The sequence below is a fragment of the Cryptomeria japonica genome, chromosome 7 (genome assembly GCF_030272615.1).
Source record: "Cryptomeria japonica chromosome 7, Sugi_1.0, whole genome shotgun sequence".
NCBI classification, from domain to species: domain Eukaryota; kingdom Viridiplantae; phylum Streptophyta; class Pinopsida; order Cupressales; family Cupressaceae; genus Cryptomeria; species Cryptomeria japonica.
The window spans coordinates 376,007,612-376,029,744 of NC_081411.1; positions in this window are offsets into that span (position 1 = coordinate 376,007,612).

Here is a 22,133-nt window from a genome sequence, read left to right on the forward strand (position 1 = left end):
GCCTAGTTGACATAGACATGCCTTCTTGGCACAAACACGCCTGAACAACACAGACGCGACCGCATTGGACACAGACGCGGGTCCAGACATAGACATGCCTGGCACAAACACAGACGTGCCTTCTTGACACAGACGCGCCTAGCACCAACATAGATGCGCCTGGACATTTTTTGACACTTTTTGGACCCTAGTCTAAGCACATTTATTACCCTATTCGACATGCATTAATGACAAAATTAAATGCATCAAAGTACGAGGAGGTTTGGTGGTACTTACCGGCTCTCCTGCCTCTGCTGGCCTCTGAAATCGATGAACGCGGTCGAATCTGTGAGTGAAGGCCATCACTGCTGACTGCTGCCGCTCTATTTTCGCTCTGCACTCTGCTCTCGTGGATGTGTAGATGACAATGAGGATGTATTTTCCCCTGTGGTCTATCTTATAGACTACCCCTAGCCTTCGTTTCTCGAGTCAGTCTTCGTTATCCCGTGACTTTGTCACTTTATCCAGTCAATCCATTCTATCTTGTCTTTCTTATCGAGAGATTGTCTGCAATCTTTTCAGACATTTTCATCCAATCTCTCGAGGGGGCATATCATTCCCATTCTGGGGCAACTCTATATCAGTTCATCTTATCTTCTTTGAAACAACGCGACAAGCCGCATTGTCTCAAAGAGGGGCAAAATGTAGACACCTAAAATTGTCATGTCTTATTAAATAAATATTTTATTTATTTAATTATCTAAGCTTAATTCTTGTATTAATTAAATAAATCTTTATTTATTTAATTAATTCATTTATCCTCTTCTAGCCTTATTTCTCATTTAAATAAATACATTTATTTATTTAAATTATCCTTTTCCTAAATTAAATAAATATCTTATTTATTTAATTGATCCCACTTCTTCTATTAATTAAATAAATCTTTATTTATTTAATTAATTCATTAGCCTTTTTCTACCTATGACACATGTCATTCATCTCTTAATTCATACACTACCTACCCCTTTCATTATTTTATTATTTCTTTTACCTACCCTCTAATCATAGCCGACCTCCTTTTACACCTCTCAATCTTATCCCTCCATTTCATATAGTGTCTTCTATATAAGGAGATGCTTCCTTCATTATCAAACCCTAATGACCTAATGACCTAATGACCTAATAACTACTTGATCAATTGACTACACTATGATCCTACTTGCAACCACATTCCGTTCTTTCTTGAGCTCTTGTGCATGTAAAATCTGAGAGCAAATATATCAAGAAAGATCAATGGAGATAGGAAGAATGGAGATCAAAACCCTATTGGACATGTGATGGTATAATCTTTGTGATTTCATGTGATTTGCATTGTCTTAGGTAATCTTCATATGTTATGGTGGATCTTTGTTGATTGTTAGGCTAGGGTTTTGTGGTTGAATTCATTTAGCCTTTCAATATTGTTATTATTGTTATCCATTTTCACCATATACAGAGGTAAGTTGTCCTTAACTGTGATGTCAGGTACACTACCAACCTTACTGTTTCCTTTATCGATTTTTTGATATACTTTATTAAAGGGTTTATCAACTTTATGTCTATCTTTCTCTTCCCTTTTCTCCTTCTCAATAAAGAATATATCCCATTTATCAGTTGTTTCATCTGCAATCTCTTTTACCCTACCGACCATAAGACTAACTTGTCGGTGAGCACTCACAAAAATAGTCCTGTTAGCTTCAGATATTAAGTCATCTATTTCTTTTTTACAATTAATAGGATGAACAACTAATAGTGCCTCAACCTTCAGTTTCTTATCTAACTCCATAATGGACATTCTCTTTGCTTCAAGTCTCAAGTATAAATCATTAGGAAGAACATCTACAACCTCAATAAGAACCTTCTTATATGTATCCAGATACAAAATAATGCTCTCCTCAATGGTATCCTTATTAGAATCCTTAAAAAAAATGAGAATTTATTAACATTACTAAGATTTCCTTCTTGAGTTATTTCATTTATTATCTCTTCTAGTGAAAGAGTGTCAGGTACCTTTTGTTCCGGTTGCTTCTTTGGTGTGACTTTCTTCTTCTGACCACTGGGATCTCTCACAACCTGTTGTTTCTTCCTAAGTGTTCTAGATTTCTTTGGAGATGGAGCAAGTGTCATTGAGGGTTTTCTCTTCTTTCTATCTACCCTTTTGAATTCAGCAGCCTTACCACTATCTGAATTGGATGAGGTAGCCATAGGAGAAATATTTGCTACCGGTCGTTGTTCTGATTTTCTTTCTTGTTCAACAACACCTTTCATCAGATCTAGTTTTAGTAATCCCTTCTTAACAGTTTCAACAAACTTAGAAGCATCTTTTATTTCTTTTTCTCTTTTCTTCCTCTGCTTCAGCATAGTAACATCACTTTCAATAGTTTCAACATTACCAAATATCTTTTCAGTGGGTTCGGGTGGAGCATCTAGGAGTATCTTGGCATAAGATTCCAAGATGTGTGAGTCCACTTAATAACCCATCTCTATTATCCAGATAGTTCTAGGTCTAACTGCCTCCATCCATAGTTCAACTCTTTTCACAACATATCATATATGTTTGTCATACTTGTCTACAATGCTTTGGGGAATCCTTTCCCTTTGTCTCATTTTTGCTTGAAATACTTTGAAGTACTCTTTTACCAATTTGTCACCATCTGAGCCTATGTTGGTAATTGCCTCCTTAATCTATTTTCCAACATAAATATCATAGGCAAAGTCCTTATGTCCAATACTGGGAATCTCTTTTGAGAAACATAGAATTAAGCACATAGTCAAATTCCCAAACTTGAATGTTCCCTTTGTATCACCTTTGATCTTGCTCAAGTTTTCTAACAGTTCATCTTTTAGCCATTCATAGATGTCAATTTTAGCATTATTCATAATCATCTCATAGGCACTATGAATGCATAAACTTTTAATAGAATTCAGCCTATTAGTATGAGAAACTTTGTATCTAATAACCATACTAGCATATTTAACATTGTTGTCAGTTATACCACTAACCCTAAGTGATCTGTTGTCAAATGTAGCACCTGTTAAGTTCATAACCTCTTTATTTGGAATTTTATTTTTCTTATTAGGCCTAGTGCTGATAGAAGGTAAACCAGTAATAGCCTTAATTGCTTCCTTAGTGATTTTGAAAACTGAATCTAACCACAAAAATTCACCGTGAACTCTACTAAGAACATAATGGACAATCTCATCTGAGAATTCAGGCATGTGAAGGATGTTAGTGAATCTTGAATCTTCAACAATCTTGTGTTCCAGTTTGACTATACCTTGGTTGTTAGTAATAACATTCATGAACATGTTCCTTAAATCCTTGGACCCTAAATTTTTGATGTTACAATGAATGTATGCCGTAGGGTCTTCAACAAACGCAACTCCTTTCAGAATTTTCAAAAATGCACCAATGGAGTCATCTAACTTTTCTATCTTAGGGATCATTTTGAAGACTGGTCTAGGACACTTGATATTTTTCAGAATAGTAGGGTTTGCAATGCATTTGGGAACGAAAGATGAAGAAGCCATGTCATAAGATAAATACCTTTGACTGTCGAATGCAAGTGAAAACATTGGATGCTCTGAAAAACCTTGCTACTTTTCTTCTTGAATGTTGGTGCTCAACTCTGCACTCTTCAAATGCTTGAATGCTTTGGTAAGTCGAAATGAGAAATTCAAGTGCTTTATAACCAAAAACGTTAACTTACAACCGCATTAAATGCTTTGTCAGTGAAGTGATTTCCAACATATGTGTCGGTAAATAACAAATGTGACTTCTTACCACTAACTAAGGGTAAATGCATGATCTTCAATTAGTTTCCTTACCCCTAAGGATTATTCCTTATTCAGATGAAGAATCTCCTATCGGTGTAGGATTACTCTGTTCTGCTGGTGCAGAGACAGATTCATCATTCCTCTGATCTCTCTTCCTGATCCATTGTTTAGTGAATACTTGTTTGATTTAATTCACCTTTTCTTTGCCTTTGTTATTAGATCCTCTATTATTTGTTGGTACACTCTTGCTTCTACAAAATTTTGTAATATGCCCAATCTTGTTACTTGCATAATAGGTTACATTGTTTCTTTGAATATCTTTTCCATAACCTTGACCGGTTTGAGTTATGCATTGATTAGATAGATGTCCAAATCTACCACAAACATAGCATTTTGCATTCATTCTACAATTGTCTGAGTTATGACCATTTTTATTGCATTTGGAACATTGACCGGTGGGTAAGTTTGTATTCTGATTATTTCTAAATCTGCACTTATTTTCTCTATGACCAAATTTGTTGCAATTAAAACATTTGCCATTGAATTTATAAGCATTAGGTCGCCTTACCAGTTCGCTGTGATCATGATTGTTTGCAGTTCTGAAACTTTCTCCATGTTCAAATCCAAGTCCAACAATTTCTCCATCAGGTTTTTGGCATTTCAGCATATCATCAAGCTTGTCTGAACTCTTCTTGAATTTGTCTTTGTATTCATTTGCAGTGATCAACTCACTTTCCAAAGTACTAACTTGTCTCATAAGTTCCTCTTTGTCATGTTGCATGTGAATCAAATCTGTTTTAAGAATATCATTTTCATAACTAAGCCTTAGAGATTCATCTGATCTTTCATTAAGTCTTCTGGCCAAATCTTCCTCATTCCTCTTTCTATCTTCAATATCCTTACATAGTCGCATGGTTAAATCTTGCATCTCAATCGTCTTGTTACTCTTCTCTTGTCTTAGTTTCTCTGCAATATCTTTGAGAGTTTCCTTTTCTTCATCATCTTGGTTTTGCAATTGCACATGTAATTCTTTTCTCTTATTCTTTTCTATAACAAGGTTTTCTTGAAGTGCTTTGATGAATTCTTGAGCAGTTCTAAGTTCATTTTATAGTTTGATATTCTTCAATTTTTCTGCATCATAATCTTCAAGAGCTCCTTCCAACTGTTGTCTCAAACTTTCCATTGGTACTGGTTTTAGAATTTTCCTCAAGTTGTTAGGCTTCTGCAAATAGAGGACTAGGCTCTGATACAAATTGTTAGATACTTGGTTAGTCCCAAAGACACTAAGAGGGTGGGGATGAATTAGTGTCAGACCGGTAGATGAAATATTTAAACTTATTTGCAACTTTACAATCCAAATTAATATACTGGTAAGCAAATAATAATGCAATAAAGAGAAACAAAAGAATAAGCATCAATGCACACCATAACACAAATATTTTTGGTGAGGAAACTTGGTAAGAGAAAAACCTCGATGGCATTTGTGACCCACAATATTTACTCACTAACCAATATAAATAAATATTACTTAGTACAATAGGGGCATGCACATGCAGGAAGGCCAACTACCTCGAGCTCACTGCTCAACACAAAATGGAGTCCCACTGACTACAATTGGATAGTTAAATGCAATAACAATGTATTGCTCAAAATAGCATCTACAATGCTGGATTCAGTACCGGTTTAAGCTTTATCTAATACCTCTGCCAAAACCTTGCTTTGCTCTACTATGCTCTTATTCGCTCTCAAGATAAATACATCAAAGTGCATGAATAATTATTCACTATCATAACCTATCACATATTATCGCTTTCTTACACTACATATCATATCATATTCCTTGCATACAAAATGACCTACAAGATCTCATACATATATGAGTCTTTACAATACATCATGTTGGCCATACAAATAATATTATTTCCAAGTCAGCTTGGATTGCTGGTATAATCTATTGCTAGTGTAAATTAACCTTGTAGTGACTCCTGGTGCTGGTAGGTGAAGTATATTGCCGGTACTAGTTGGTTTCCATCAATGACAACATCAACCATTCTCATCTGAGTGTATAATTCCAACAACAATGACATTAACACTAATAGATGGTCTCTTAGAAGATTTAGTACGCTCAAATGGATCATACCCAAGTCCAAATGTTGTGTCATGGAAGTTATTTTCCAAGGGAGCGCCTTTATCCCTTATTCTTGGGCACCACAACCATTACCATTATATCCACACCTAGGCAAGAGGTAAAAACTAGGACCGTAAAGGTTAGCCATTTCTGAAAGAGGAGGATTCTCATAAATGGAAGCATCAAAATCTTCTAGATTAGAAACCAAGGGAGATGAAGTCTAAGAAGCTACCACAAAGTTATTACTCAATGGCCGAGATAAAGTAGATTGCTTTTTAGGTTCTTCTTCTTCTTTCTTCTTTTCGACCTTGGGTTCTCTAGGGGGAATTTTATATTGTCCTATGAAAGTAGGATTAAACTGAAGGGATCCCAAATCATCTTCTGCAAGAATCTCTTCAGGAGAAAAGACATCTTTGGTGGTTGAACTAGGTTGAGAAGGATTTTGTTCAAGAACCTTAGGTTCATTTGAAGAATCATTGGGGAACGAACTAAAAATAGGAGATGAATTTGAGGAAATAGAAACCCTAGTAGGAGTAGAGGTTTTGGAAGAACCAACTGAAGAGGATTTGGATGTCAATGTTTGGAGACAAGCCTGGAGATTAGTATCACCTAGCAAGGTATATGTCTTATTGTTGTAAATGAATTTAACTTGCCTATGCAATGTAGAGGGGGAAACTTGCATGATATGAATCCATGGTCTCCTTAATAACAAGTTATATGTCATATTTCTAAGCATGATATGAATAGGTGTGGGAAAAGTAACAGGACCTACCTTAACAGGTAAGGTGATGATAGCTAGTGAATATTTGACAACATTATCGAAGCCTTGGATAGTGAGAGAATTAGGCTTAATGAGAGATGTATCGACATTAATTTTATGTAACAAGTTAATGCTACAAACATTATGGCCAGAACTATTGTCCACTAGTGTTCATCTTATTGCACTATCATTTATGATAACCACAATCATGTTAGATAGTTCAAATAACCGAAAGACAATTGAAAGGGGGGGTGAATCAGTTGTCACCAGATTACCGAAACCTTGAGCAATTAAAACTTTTATACTGGAGTATACTAGATCATCATGCCAAAACATGTCAGAATATACTGAATCATCATGATCTAATCCAACCATAAACCAAGCAACTTACCAGGACTAGAATGATACTGGTAAAGCAGCCAAAACAATTCCTCCAAATGGCCAACAATCTCCCCCTTTGGCATTGATGGCAACACTAGATGTGAAAAATCTAAGTGCCAAGAAATGCCAAAAAAATCTCCCACACAAAGATATAGCAATGAAGTTTTGATCCATACTCTCCCTATAAATGATATCACAATTAAGTTCTACAAATTTCTCCCCCTAATGTATATATCCCTTAAGTTTTTAACATGAATATCTCTCCCCCTTTGACATCAATGCTAGAAATTTGACAAAAATATCAAAGAAAAAATCAAAAACCACTAAATCACAAGGCTAACTACTCCCCCTGAGCAGTAGCATAACCACATCAATCTGGAATGAACAATATCTCTGATAATGCATACCAGACTGATGCGAAATAGCATCAATCAGTTTTCTACCAGTGGGGCAAAAACCCCTAGTCTGTCTTTGAGGTAGTCAAATGATTCTTTAGGCATAGGTTTAGTAAAAATGTCTGCAATTTTCTCTTTAGTGTTCACATAAACCAGTCTAACTTTATTTTCTTCCACCTTCTCCTTGAAAAAGTTATACTTGATAGATATGTGCTTTGTTTTACAGTGAAATACGAGATTCTTTGATATGTCAATAGCAACAGAGTTATCAAAGTGAATAACTATCGGTCGAATGCACTGCACTTTTATGTCCTTCAACATTTGCTTCATCCATAGAACTTGTTTACAGTTAGTAGCAGCAACATACTCAACTTTAGTAGTAGATAAAGAAGTACATGAATGTTTCTTGCTGATCCATGAAATAAGTTTCTTTCTAAGAAAGAAAGCTCCACTAGAAGTACTTTTCCAGTCATCAACATCACCTGCCCAATCTGTATCTGTATATGCACATAAAGTAAAGTCATCATCCTTAGGGTACCACAAACCATATTCAAATGTACCTTGAAAGTATCTAAAAATTCTTTTCAGCACAGTCTCATGATTTTCTCTAGGATCACTTTGGTATCTTGATGCAATGTAAACAACATTCATTATATTAGGCCTAGTCTAAGTCAAATATAGTAGACCACCAATCATAGACTTGTATCTTGTAGGATTTACCAGTGCAGATTCATCTTTCCTTGTCCATTTCTCACTTGTAACCATAGTTTAGAGTCTACCATACCAAATTTCTTCAACAATTCCCTACCATACCTATTTTGACAGATTAAAATACCTTTATCAGTCTGAGTAATCTGGAAACCTAAGAAAAATTTCATTTCCCCAATCATAGACATTTCAAATTCTTTCTTCATATTTTTAAAAAATTCCATGCCCAACTTATCTTCACCTCCAAAAATGATTTCATCAACAAAAACCTGAATAATCAATATATCATCATCAACAATTTTATAATATAGATTATTGTCAGCATTACCTTTAGTGAAACCAAGCTTCAAAATATATCTATCTAACCTTGCATACCAAGCTCTAGGTGCCTATTTCAATCCATATAAAGCTTTCCTTAACCTACAAACCATGTTTTTATCATCTAAAAGTGAAAAACCATCAGGTTGCTCAATATAAACTTCCTCATCAAGATCCCCATTTAGAAAGGCACACTTAACATCCATCTGATAAACCTTGTATTTTTTATGTGCATCATAGGGAAGAAATAATCTTACAGCTTCAATCCTAGCTATAGGTGCAAATTTTTCACCATAATCAATTCCTTCCTTCTAATAATATCCTTTACAAACCAATCTATCTTTATTCCTCACAACTTGTCCATCTTTATTTTATTTATTCTTAAAAACCCATTTAGTTTCAATAACATTCTTATTTTTATGTCGGGGAACTAAAATGCATGTGTTATTCTTCTCTATCTAATCCAATTCTCCTTCCATAGCTTTCATCCAACATTCACCTTTACATGTTTTAATTACTGATACCATTTCAACTTGAGAAATTAAACATACCTCATTAGTTTCCAATCTCCTTCTTGTCATCAGTCCATTGTTCTTATCCCCAATTATCTGGTCTTCTGAATGATTCATCCTTACATACCTAGGAGTCTTCTGACTCTCTGTTCCTATTTCTTGCTCTTCAGTTACTATTGAATTTTTGGATACTGCCAGAGTAACTAGTTCAACATTTTGTTCTGGTAAAGGTTTTACCGGTTCAATTATGATCATTTCCACTACCAGTTCTTGCTCATAAACTCTAATTTGACTTTTATTCAGCTCATCCACCTTGATATTAGCGCTCTAGACAATTATCTGCAATCTCTTGTTATAACATCTTTATGCTTTTCTTTCATTAGAATAACCAAGAAATATTCCTTCATCACATCTAGGATCAAATTTGCCAATGAAATCATCTCTCCTAATATAACATTTACTACCAAAGATTCTAAAATACTTAACTGTAGGTGTATTGCCAAACCATAATTCATAAGGTGTCTTATCGGTTTCTCCTTTGATATGTAATTTATTGAATGTATAAAATGTTGTGCTCACTACTTCTCTCCAATGGATATGAGGTAGATTAGCTTCCATCATCATGGTTCTAGCAGCATCCAAGATAGTTATGTTCTTTCTTTCCACAACTCCATTCTGTTGAGGTGTCTAGGGAGCATAAAATTGTCTCCTTCTACCATGCTTCTCACAAAAGTTATTAAATTTACTGGATGTGAATTGTACACCATGATCTGACCTTAAACACTTTATCTTCAATCCTGTCTCAGTTTCAACTTTATCTTTAAATATTTTAAACTTTTCAAAAGCCTCAGATTGTTGGCATTTTGGCACTTAGTTGTCATTCATGTCAACTGGTGGAGATTGAGCATGGTAGATGGCTTCCTGGATAATGATGAAGAGGGAGAATGTTAAGATGTACAACCAGTACAGGATGCTATGCCGGTCAACAAGTTAAGAACACTCTACTGGCAAAGGGTTTTACCAATATGTGTTTGTCGGACTGACTGAACATTGGAAAGACGTGTCTTGATTAGTGTGAAGCTGAGGTGGCAAGTAGGGTGTGGTTGGTAAAGCTTCATCCACAAGGCTAATGAAACATATATTTTCCATTAATGAAGGAACCATAAATCAAGGGATTGCATTAGATTGATTGTGGCTCAGGGAAGAAGGAATGATAGAGGAAGATTAGGGGATTTGTTGGTGCCTGGATCAAAGTAAGAAGATCGGATTGAAAGAATACCTCGAGAAGGAAACAACAGAGGCATTAATAGCAATTTGACATATGTAAATCTATATAAAGGATCGTGTTTCCCCTATCTGTAAAACATGTCTTAAAAAGCACAGAAATGACAAAGATGAACCTATGGACTTCAAGGAGATGAGATCCTTCAAGATATGATTGGATTTGATTTGCTTAGAAGATGGTGAATAAACCCTAACCACCTGGATTTTGAATTGTTTTTTGGCTGGAAATCATCTTATAAGAAATTGGAGCAATGAACAAATAAGATGCTCCTGTAGTGAAGAAAGTTGTGAGGAGAGGAGTTGGCAGAAGAAAACTTGAGAAGAGATTTCAATCAAGTTATAGTGTGAGCAAGCAGGCAGATTGGTTAGAGGATCCTATCGGTAGTTTCATAGTCGATCAGTTGAGCCTTATTGGTAAGGTATGGCAGAGTAGGCAGCATCCCACTGTGACATAGTGTACTAAGAAGATTGTGTATGAGAAGGAGAGAAAGATAACAAAAAGTTAATTGATACAAGAGCTGCTAAATTCATTTGCAATAAGAAGCCTAAATTGTACTCAAATAGTATTTCAATATACATAGCCAAGTTGGAGCTTGGTGTAGGGGTTGGTGCTCATTGGGTTGGTGCCCCTAAAAGTGTAGGGGTTGGTTCTCCTTGGGTTGGTTCCTTAAACTTTGTAATAGTGTTTTACTATGAAGCTCGATTGGATTATTAGTGTTCAGCATCTTTTCTCATCGGGGTTTTTCCCATATTGTGTCTTCCTCGTAAATCTGGTGTTGTGAGTTGGTTGTGTATGCATGATCACTTTGCCTTTCTTTCTTATATTACCGGTTTGGTTATCTAAGTGATTAAGGAAATAATTGATATTCTCAAGATAGATCAGAAAAAGAATAGACCTAGGAACCACTGATTCACCCCCCCCTCTCAGTGGTACTCTATGTTCAACAATTGGTATCAGATCCTAAGTTCCCAGTTATCTTTAAACCTTAGGTAGATTCTGGACTTTGAGCACAATGGAAAGAAGTGAGTCTACTTCCTCAAAATCCCCTTTGTTTGATGGATCTAACTATGCTTTCTGGAGCAGAAGAATGGAGACATATATTTCATCTCTTGGCTTTGATGTATGGATGTCAGTAAGGAATGGGTATATTTTTCCTAATACTCCTCCTAGTGATCTAGATGCAAAGAAGGAGTATGAAAATAATTCAAAGGCTAAACATGCCATATTGAGTGGATTGTCCGATAATAAATTTGTCAAGGTTATGCACTGTGTTTCAGCAAAGGAAACATGGAACAAGTTGCAGAGATTATTTGAGGGAGATGCAAAGGTCAAGGAGGCCAAACTGCAAACTCTAAGGAGCCAACTTGAAAGCATCAAAATGAAAGATGATGAAAAATTGCAGAATACCTTCATAGATTTGATGAAACTATGAATTCTATTAGAGAACTTGGTGAAGAGATTGGAGATGAAATTCTTATCAAAAAGATACTTAGATCTCTCACTCCCAAATATGATTACAAAGTGTCAGCCATAGAAGAAGCCAATGATCTGAATACTTTTTCTATGGATGAACTATTTGGTTCCTTGACAACGTATGAGATGAGAACAACCGGTGAGACTTCCTCAAGAAAAGAAGTTGCTTTCAATAACACCAAAAAGGGGAAGGAAGTTGTCATGCTTAAAGAATCTAGTGAAGATTCTGATGCTCAAGTAGCAAACTTTGTCAGGAAGCTCAAAAGAGGATCAGGCTGGTACAAAGGAAAGTTGCCACTTAAGTGTTTCAACTATGGGAAGGTAGGACACTTCGCTTTAAGCTATCCTCACAAAGAAACCAATGGAGATGAGTCAAGAGAGTTCAGAAGATCTATCAACAAGGATAGAGAAAGAAATGACCATTGACGAGGAAGAAGAGACTACTGAAACCAAAATAGTTTATATACCATTGAGGATGACACAACAGATGATGAGGATGTATCAGAAGATGATGACCATGAGAACCACAAAAGAGTAAATCTTTTTATGGCACTTGACAAACCTACTACTAAAGATGAGGAAGAAGAGGATGTTGAGGCCGAAGTGGATTTGGAAAGTAAACTAATTAGTGCACTTGAAGAACTAAGTAAAACAAGAAGAGAACTCAAGAGAGTTAAGCTTATTGCAGTAGATGAACAAGATCTCTTGAAGCAATCTCTAGAAGAATCCGGTCAAATCATATCTAACCTAAAGTTGCAGCTGAAAGAAACTAAGAGGATCGGTGAAGCTACAACCCTTGACCTGACAAAGAAAGAAAAGGAGCATCAAGTGCTGGAAGCAGAAATAATAAAGCTCAGAAAGGAGCTTGAGGAAAGCAAGGAAGAAATAAAAATAAGAAGCAAGTATGAAGGCATCATTGAAGCTTTGGATAAGATGTTGAGCAAACAAGAGCAATCCAAAGACACTGGTGGCTTAGGCTTTGAAGTTGGTCAAGGATCAGTCCAGAAAGGAAAATCCGACAAAGATATAATGTTCACTTCTTCATTTGAAGGAGAAGAAAAGAAGACATTCACTATAGGCAAGGAAACCGGTAAAAAGACATATGCTGATATTGTTAGAAATCAGCATCCAAACCAGCATACATAAATGAACCGGAGGTCACATTTCATGCACAAATTTGCAAATCCAAGAAGGAATGCCAAGATTGACCGAGAAGGATTCACTAGACTCAACAACATGAATGGAAGCCCCCAATGAGGTAGTTCCATTTTGGTGCAAGACAACATGACCGGTCTGTATCAAAATTTCATGGTTACTTTTACCGGTGTAATAAATTTGGGCACAGATTAGCTGACTGTAGGTTAAACAATAAACCTTCTATGAATACTGAAAGTAGAAATTCATTTAATACACTCCAAGATATGAATGTTGTTTTCTATTAGTGTAATGGATATGGGCATAAGAGCTTTGATTGTAGGAAGAGCCAACCAATATTCTACAATAGTATTAAAGATGCTTCTTTTATTGAAAACATAAAATGCTATAACTGTCAAGAATTTGGACACATAGCCAAATTATGCAGAAACAAGAAGATCAAGCAAGTGAAGGAAATGTTAGGAATCTCACAGATACTGAGAGGGGGGGGGTGAATCAGTATCTAACTAGTAATTAGAATTTCTCAACTTAAAACATGGAGAACATATTATAACAGTGTATTGGTATGCAAGAAATAATGTAATAAACAAAATTAAAAACATCCACATAAAAAGCACACCATGACACAAGGATTTAACAAGGAAACCTGGTGTGGGAAAAACCTCGGTGGGATTTGTGACCCACAATATCCACTTACTGGCCAATAAGAGAATATTACTTACAAAAGAGGGGAAGGCCAATTGCCTAGATCTCACTACTCAATGGGAAGTCTCACTGACTTACAATGTGGATTATACAAATCCAATATCTTGTATTGCTTTACAATAGCATCTATAATGCCTGATCTAGTACCTGTTTTCGCTATGTTCTTTACATAAAATGTTTAACCTATATTTTGCATAATAGGTCTGCCTGATATCTTCCTTTTTCACTTACATCACTTACTAAATGTCTATAATGATCTCTTTTATATATAAGAGTCATTTTACAACTTGCCAAGTCAGCTTACAAAGTTTTTACAATAATAAACAAAATATAATATAACAAAAATCCTATTGGCCTCTATGTCGGTATACTTCCTTTCTCTGTGCCAGTGCTGGTGGTCTGAGTGTTGGTGTAGAGTGTGATCTGTTGATGCCGATGAACTATCTTGCCAGTGTAATGCCTTGCCGGTCCATAGGACTATAAGGTTTCCATCAATGAAAAAACTTTCAATCATATACAATGTCTCATTGGAGTGTGCATATGCCAACAATCTCCCCTTTGGCATTGATGGCAACACTCATGAGAAATTTCAAAAGTGTATCAAAAAATGTGAAGTCCAAAAATGTTACCAAAAAAGTGTGCTCCCCATGAGCATATGATTCCTGTGATATTGAATTTTCTCATACCACTACTCCCCCTTTGGCATCAATGACAAAGGTTGTCAAGATGTTAGTAGAGTTTGTAGTTTCAACCTTGTAACTAGGTAGTTACAATTTGAAATAGATCCACCAAAATCAAGTTTATACTCTCCATAAACTTTTTACTGTCTCTTATTGTTGTCTCTATTCTTTTAACTGTACCAGTGAGGTGTTGCATATGCTCTACCGGTGTTTTATGTCCCTGTATCAGTGCCTCAGATATTTCCTTCCGCAATGATGCTAGATAGTCCAATCTTGGACTCAGTTTTAATTTCAGATGCTTTGCCTTATTCACTATTCTCTCCTTTTCTCTTTCTAATTTAAGTAACTCTTCCTCAAAATTTGTTATCCTTTGCTCAAAAACTGATAATGTATCAGGTGAGTTAACAAAATTATCAGCAAGTTTATTGATTTCATCTTGTACCTTGCTTATTTTCTTATCTTTGTCTATTGTCAAAAAATTTGTCTTGCAAGTGTCTTCGTACAGAGTTTTGTATTCCTTTAATAAGTTACACAGTTCCAGTAGAAGTGTGTCAAATTCCCTAGTACACTTCTTTATCTAATCTTCAAAGAATTTTTGTTTTTCAATTTCTACTTTGTCCTTCAATGTCTCTTCCTCTATTTTCTCAATATTCTCTATGATATATTTACACAAAGTATCAAGTTGTCCTAAAGAATCATTATTGTCTATATTACAGCTAGGAGCAATTACCTTCAAAATTGGGATTGTGTCATCTATAGCTTTGTAAGCCTGTGAACTACAATCTGTTATCCTTTTGATTGAATCCAAAAGTAGTTTAATTACATTTGTTGGTTTGTGGCCTGCTGAGGAGGAACCAATTGTTGGTATTTTGGTATGGTTTTGTCACTAATGTCAATACCTACTAAAACACTAGCACTTTGGAGATCCAACAACATTCACCAGCAAGCAAGTAACTAATGCATAGTTACTCGTATATAGTTCACTGGCAGGATTTAATGATCACCGACACTCAGAATGATGTGGAAGACACTTGGTGATGTCAAAGACATCATATGGACATCTTATCTTAATGAATTAATCATTGGTATATTCATATTTGCATATTTGCTTTTACCAGCAAATAGGTCTAGGGTTACCTAGGGTTACACTGATAGGTTTATCTCTTCTAGATCAACATGGCACGCTAAGGAAATGATTAATTATTGTTGTAAATGCATTAAGCCGACATGTTCAATTGATTATTGCATCGGATATTATATTATTTGTAAAATGTTTTTATTGTAATATCTTGTAGAGCCGACCTAATAAAATTGGTCTTAGGTTATGGTATAAAGGTAAGATCTTATTTGTAAGATCAAGTGTGGAATGTGAAAAAGAATTGTGTGAAGGTATATGCGAGATTAAGCAGAGCTATACATGAAGACATCATTCGAAGGTGAAGATAGGTTTTTGTGAAAGCATATCAGCATTACACTAGTACTGAATCCAACATATGAAGATGCTATTTTGTGTAGTACATTCTTATTGGATTTAACCATCCAACTGTAGTCAGTGTGACTCCAATTTTGTGATTGAGCAGTGAGCTCTAAGCTGTTGGCCTTTCTGCATGTGCAGACCCCATTTATGTACACTTACTATCTGCAGTAGTATCATCTGATTGTGGGTAAGGTTTCCCACCGTGGTTTTTCCCCTTATAGGATTTCCATGTACAAATATTGGTGTTATGTGTTGTGGATGACTTTGTATTTATGTTTCATGCATTAATATTTACCAGTATAGCTATTAACTGTTAACACTATCTATCGGCATACTTAAATGGTTTACTGGTATTGAGCATTATGTTGGTTAAGTTGTTTTTGGTTTGAAATTAGTTGACAACTGATTCAACCCCCCTCTCAATTGTCTCTAGGACCTAACAATTGGTATCAGAGCTTAGTCCTCTTTTGCAAAAGTTTAACAACTTGAGGAGATCCAATGTCTACTAATTCTTTCAGGAAGGACAGTCCTAAACTTGATGGAACCAACTATGGCATATGGAAGATCAGAATGGAGACACATCTAAATTGCATTGGTAAAGACGTCTGGGAAGTTACAAAGAAAGGTTACACTACTGCTATACCTAGTCAGCCCAGACCAACTACCCTGGCTAAAGATGAGGAAAATGATTGTAAAGCAAGAGAAGCACTTTTGAGTGCATTATCAGATCAACAAATCATGGGATTATCATATAGGTCTATTGCTAAATCTATTTGTGATCATTTGGAAACACTGAATGAAGGAGATTCCACAGTCAAAATTGCAAAACTTGAAAGCTTCCAGGTCAAGTATGAACATTTGAAAATGGAAGAAGATGAAAGGATTTCTGCTTTTATGGAAAGAGTAAATGAAATTGTTTTGGGTATCAAATGTTGTGGAGGAACCTTAAGTGAGGATGAAATAGTTTCAAAAATATTAAGAGGATTGCCACTGGCATATAAAATGAAGGTTGCTGCTATAAATGAGTTAAGAACAATGCCTAATACATCAATAACTAGGGATACATTGATTGGGAAACTTTCAGCTTTTGAAATTGAAGAATTTGGTCCTGTCGCTACTATAAAGACAGATTTAGCCTTTAAAGCATCAACATCATCTGCTCCATCATTTGACAAATCTGATTGGAAAGCCTTTTATGAAAGAGAACTTGAAGAAAGCAGGAAAGAAAATGAAGAACTTGAAGAACTTGAAGCACTATTTGCAAGGAAAATGCCTAAAGGTCCAATTGGAAGTAAGTATGAAGGTAAAGCACCCTTTAAATGTTTTAACTACAATAAGATTGGTCATATGGCTTTGACATGCCTTGATAGACATGCTAGACTAAGAGAAGAAGCTAGAAGGACTTACAAGCCTAATCCTCAATATCAGAGATACAGATTTAAGAAGAACAAAGACAAATCTTGTTACATTGCTAATGAAGGTGTGACTGATGATTCTAATGAGGATCCGACAAACAATGGATGGGTTTTTATTTCTACAACAGAAGATCAATGGGCACCTACTGTTCAACTGGTAGAACAAGCCCTAGTAGGTAAAGTTGAAGTAAAGGATGAGTGGATCATTGACTTAGGATGCTCACATCATATGACAAGAGACAAAGGTAAATTATTGAACTTTCAAGAATACAATGGAGGTTTAGTAAGATTTGGAGATGACAAAGCCTGTTCAATCAAACGTAAGGGTACAATATCTCTTGATGGTAAGCATAACACTGACAATGTTTACTATGTTGAAGGATTAAAGCATAATCTTTTAAGTATTGGTCAATTAGTTGAGAAAGGATTTCAGTTACAATTTAAAAATGGAAAATGCAAAATCATGAATAGAACTGGTTTGGAAATTGCAACCAGTAATCAAACTAGAGGTAATATCTTTCATTTGAATAACAGTGAAAAGACATGCTTGATTGCACATATAGATGAAAGTTGGAGACTCTGTCATGTAAACTTTGATTGCATGGTAAAGATCAGTACTTCTAAGGCAGTTAGAGATCTACCAAAAATTGTTAAACCTCAGAATACAATATGTAAGGAATGTCAATTTGGAAAACAAGTTAGAGCTAGTTTCAAAAGTATTCTGGAAAAATCCAATAATGCTCTTGATTTGATTCACACTAGTTTATGTGGTCTAGCTAGAACTAAAAGCTTACAAGGTGATAGGTATTTCATGCTAATCATTGATGACTATTCTAGAATGTGTTGGGTTACTTTTTTCAGAGAAAAATCAGAAGCACTTGGAAAGTTCAAACTTTTCAAAGCAATGGTTGAAAATGAAATCGGTAAGAAAATCAAATGCTTAAGATCAGATCAAGGAGGATAATTCACATCTAAGGACTTTAATACATTCTATGAAGTGAATGGAATCAGAAGACAACTATCAGCACCTTACACACCACAGCAGAATGGAGTTGTTGAAAGGAAAAATAGAACTATCTTGGATGCAACAAGAAGTATGTTATCAGAAGCAAATTTACAACATGTGTATTGGAGAGAAGCAGTCAGCACAGCAGTCTATACATTCAACAAAGTTCACATCAAAGGTGAAACCAGTAAGATGCCTCATGAAATATGGTTTGGTAATACTCCTACTCTTAAGTATTTCAGAATTTTTGGAAGTAAATGTTATATCAAAAGAGATGAGTATATTAGCAAATTTGATCCTAGAAGTGATGAAGGAATATTTCTTGGTTATTCCTCTAAGAGAAAGGCATATAGATGTTTTAACAAGAGATTGCAGAAAATTGTTGAGAGTACAAATGTAAAAATTGATGAACAATTCAGAGGAACTTCAAGGTATATAGACTCTGAACCGGCAATAGAAATTGTGACAAATGAACCTACACCAAATCCACTGGTACAAAATGAAGATCCAGTTACCCCAATACCATCTGAGGATTCCACAGTAATTGAAGAACAACAACAAACTAAGACACCCCGGTATGTAAGATTAAATCATTCACAAGATCAGATAATTGGAAATAAATTTAAAGGAGTTATGACAAGAGGAAGATTGGCAAATTAAGAGGTATGTATTATTTCTCAAATAGAACCATCATCTGTTAATGAGGCATGTGAAGATAAATTTTGGATTAAAGTTATGGAAGAATAATTAGAACAAAGTGAGAAAAATAACACTTGGACATTAGTTCCCCGGCCTAAAGATAAAAATGTAATTGGAACCAAATGGGTATTTAGAAACAAACTTAATTAAGATGGTAAGGCTATCAGAAATAAAGCAAGACTAGTGTGTAAGGGATATTCTCAGAAAGGAGTTGATTACAATGAAACCTTTGCATCGGTAGCTAGAATTGAGGCAGTCAGATTATTCTTGGCTTTTGCAGCTCACAAGAACTACAAAGTTTATCAAATGGATATTAAATGTGCATTTTTGAATGGAGATCTTGAAGAAGAAGTCTATATTAAACAACCTGATGGATTTTCTTTGATAGATGATAATGATATGGTTTGCAGGTTAAGAAAAGCTTTGTATGGACTGAAACAAGCCCCAAGAGCTTGGTATCCAAGATTGGATAAGTATCTTTTAAAGATTAGTTTTACTAAAGGAAATGTAGACAACAATTTGTATTACAAAATAACTAATGATGACATCTTGATTATAGAAGTATTTGTTGATGATATAATCTTTGGAGGAGAAGATGGTTTATGTAAGGAATTTTCTACTAAAATGCAGCAAGAATTTGAAATGTCTATTATTGGAGAAATAAAATTCTTTTTAGGATTACAGATTTCACAGACTGATAAAGTGTTGGTATTTTGGTATGGTTTTGTCATTGATGTCAACACCTACTGAAAACAAGCACTTTGGAGATCCAGCAACATTCACCGGCAGGATATAATGTTCACCGGTACTTGGAATGATATGGAAGACACTTGGTAATGTCAAAGACATCATGTGGACACTTTGTTTTGAATAATTAATCATTGGTATATTCATATTTGCATATTCGCTTTTACCGACAAATAGGTCCAGAATATCTAGGGTTACACCGGCAGGTTTATCTTTTCCAGATCAGCATGGCACGCTATGGAGATGATTTATTATTGTTATAAGTGCATTTAGCCAACATGTTTAATTAGTTATTGCATTGGATATTATATTGTATGTAAAATGTTTTTATTGTAATATCTTGTAGAGATGACCTACTAAATTTGGTCTTAGGGTATGGTATAAATGTAAGATCTTATTTGTAAGATCAAGTGTGGAATGCGAAAAAGAATTTAGTGAAGGTATATGCGAGATCAAGTAGGGATATACATGAAGACATCATTTGAAGGTGAAGTTAGGTTTTTGTAAAAGCATATCAGCATTACACTAGTACTGAATCCAGCATATGAAGATTCTATTTTGTGCAGTACATTCTTATTGGATTTAACCATCCAACTGTAGTCAGTGTGACTCCCATTTTGTGATTGAGCAGTGAGCTCTAGGCTGTTGGCCTTTCTGCATGTGCAGACCCCATTTATGTACATTTACTATCTGCAGTAGTATCATCTGATTGTGGGTAAGGTTTCTTACCATGTTTTTTCCCCTTACAGGGTTTCAACATACAAATATTGGTGTTATGTGTTGTGGATGACTTTATGTTTGTGTTTCATGCATTAATCTTTACTGGTATAGCAATTTACTGTTAACACTGTCTACCAGCATATTTAACTAGTTTACCGGTATTAAGCATAAAGTTGGTTGATTTGGTTTTGGTTTGAATTTATTAGAAAACTAATTCACCCCCCCCCTCTTAGTTGTCTCCGGGACCTAACAATTGGTATCAGAGCTTAGTCCTCTTTTACAGAAGTTTAACAACTTGAGGAGATCCAATGTCTACTAATTATTTCAAGAAGGACAGTCCTAAACTTGATGGAACCAACTATGGGATATGGAAGATCAGAATGGAGACACATCTGAATTGCATTGGTAAAGACATCTGGGAAGTTACTAAGAATGGTTATACTACTGTTGTAGCTAGTCAAACTTCTCCAACTACCTTAGCCAAAGATGAAGAAAATGACTGCAAAGCAAGAGAAACACTTTTCAGTGCATTATCAGATCAACAAATCATGGGATTATCAAATAGGTCTACTGCTAAAGCTATTTGGGATTATTTGGAAACATTGAATGAAGGAGATTCCACAGACAAAATTCCAAAACTTGAAAGCTTCCGAGTTAGGTATGAACATCTGAAAATGGAAGAAGATGAAAGGATTTATGCTTTTATGGAAAGAGTAAATGAAATTGTTTTGGGAATTAAATGTTGTGGAGGAACTCTGAGTGAAGATGAAATGGTTTCAAAAATCTTAAGAGGTTTGCCACCGGCATATAAAATGAAGGTTACTGCTATAAATGAGTTGAGAACAATGCCTAATACATTAGTAACTAGGGATACATTGATTGGAAAATTTTTAGCCTTTGAAATTGAGGAATTTGGTCCTGTTGCTACTATAAAAACTGATTTAGCCTTTAAAGCATCAACATGATCTGCCCCATCATTTGACAAATCAGACTAGAGGGCCTTTTATGCAAGAGAACTTGAAGAATCTAGAAAGGAGAATGAAGAGCTTGAAGAACTTGAAGCACTATTTGCAAGGAAAAATGCTAAAAGGTCCAATTGGAAGTAAGTATGAAGGTAAAGCACCCTTTAAATGTTTTAACTGCAATAAGATTGGTCATATGGCTTCAAGATGCCTTGATAGACATGTTAGACTAAGAGAAGAAGCTAGAAGAACATACAAGCCTAATCCTGAATATCAGAGATACAGACTTAAGAAGAACAAAGATAAACTTGCTACATTGCTGATGAAGGTGTGACTAATGATTCTAATGAGGATCCAATAGATAATGGATGGGTTTTTGTTGCTATAATAGAAGATCAACCAGCACCTACTGCTCCACCAGTAGAAAAAGCCCTAGCAGCTAAAGTTGAAGCAAAGGATGAATGGATCATTGACTCAGGATGCTCACATCACATGACTAGAGACAAAGGTAAATTCTTGAACTTTCAAGAATACAATGGAGGTTTAGTAAGATTTGGAGATGACAAAGCCTGTTCAATCAAAGGTAAGGGTTCAATATCTCTTGATGGTAAGCATAACACTGACAATGTCTACTATGTTGAAGGATTAAAGCATAATCTTTTAAGTGTTGGTCAATTAGTTGAGAAGGGATTTCAGTTACAATTTAAAAATGGAAAATGCAAAATCATGAATAGAACTGGTTTGGAAATTACAACTGGTAATCAGACTAGAGGCAATATCTTTCATTTGAATAACAGTGAAAAGGCATGCTT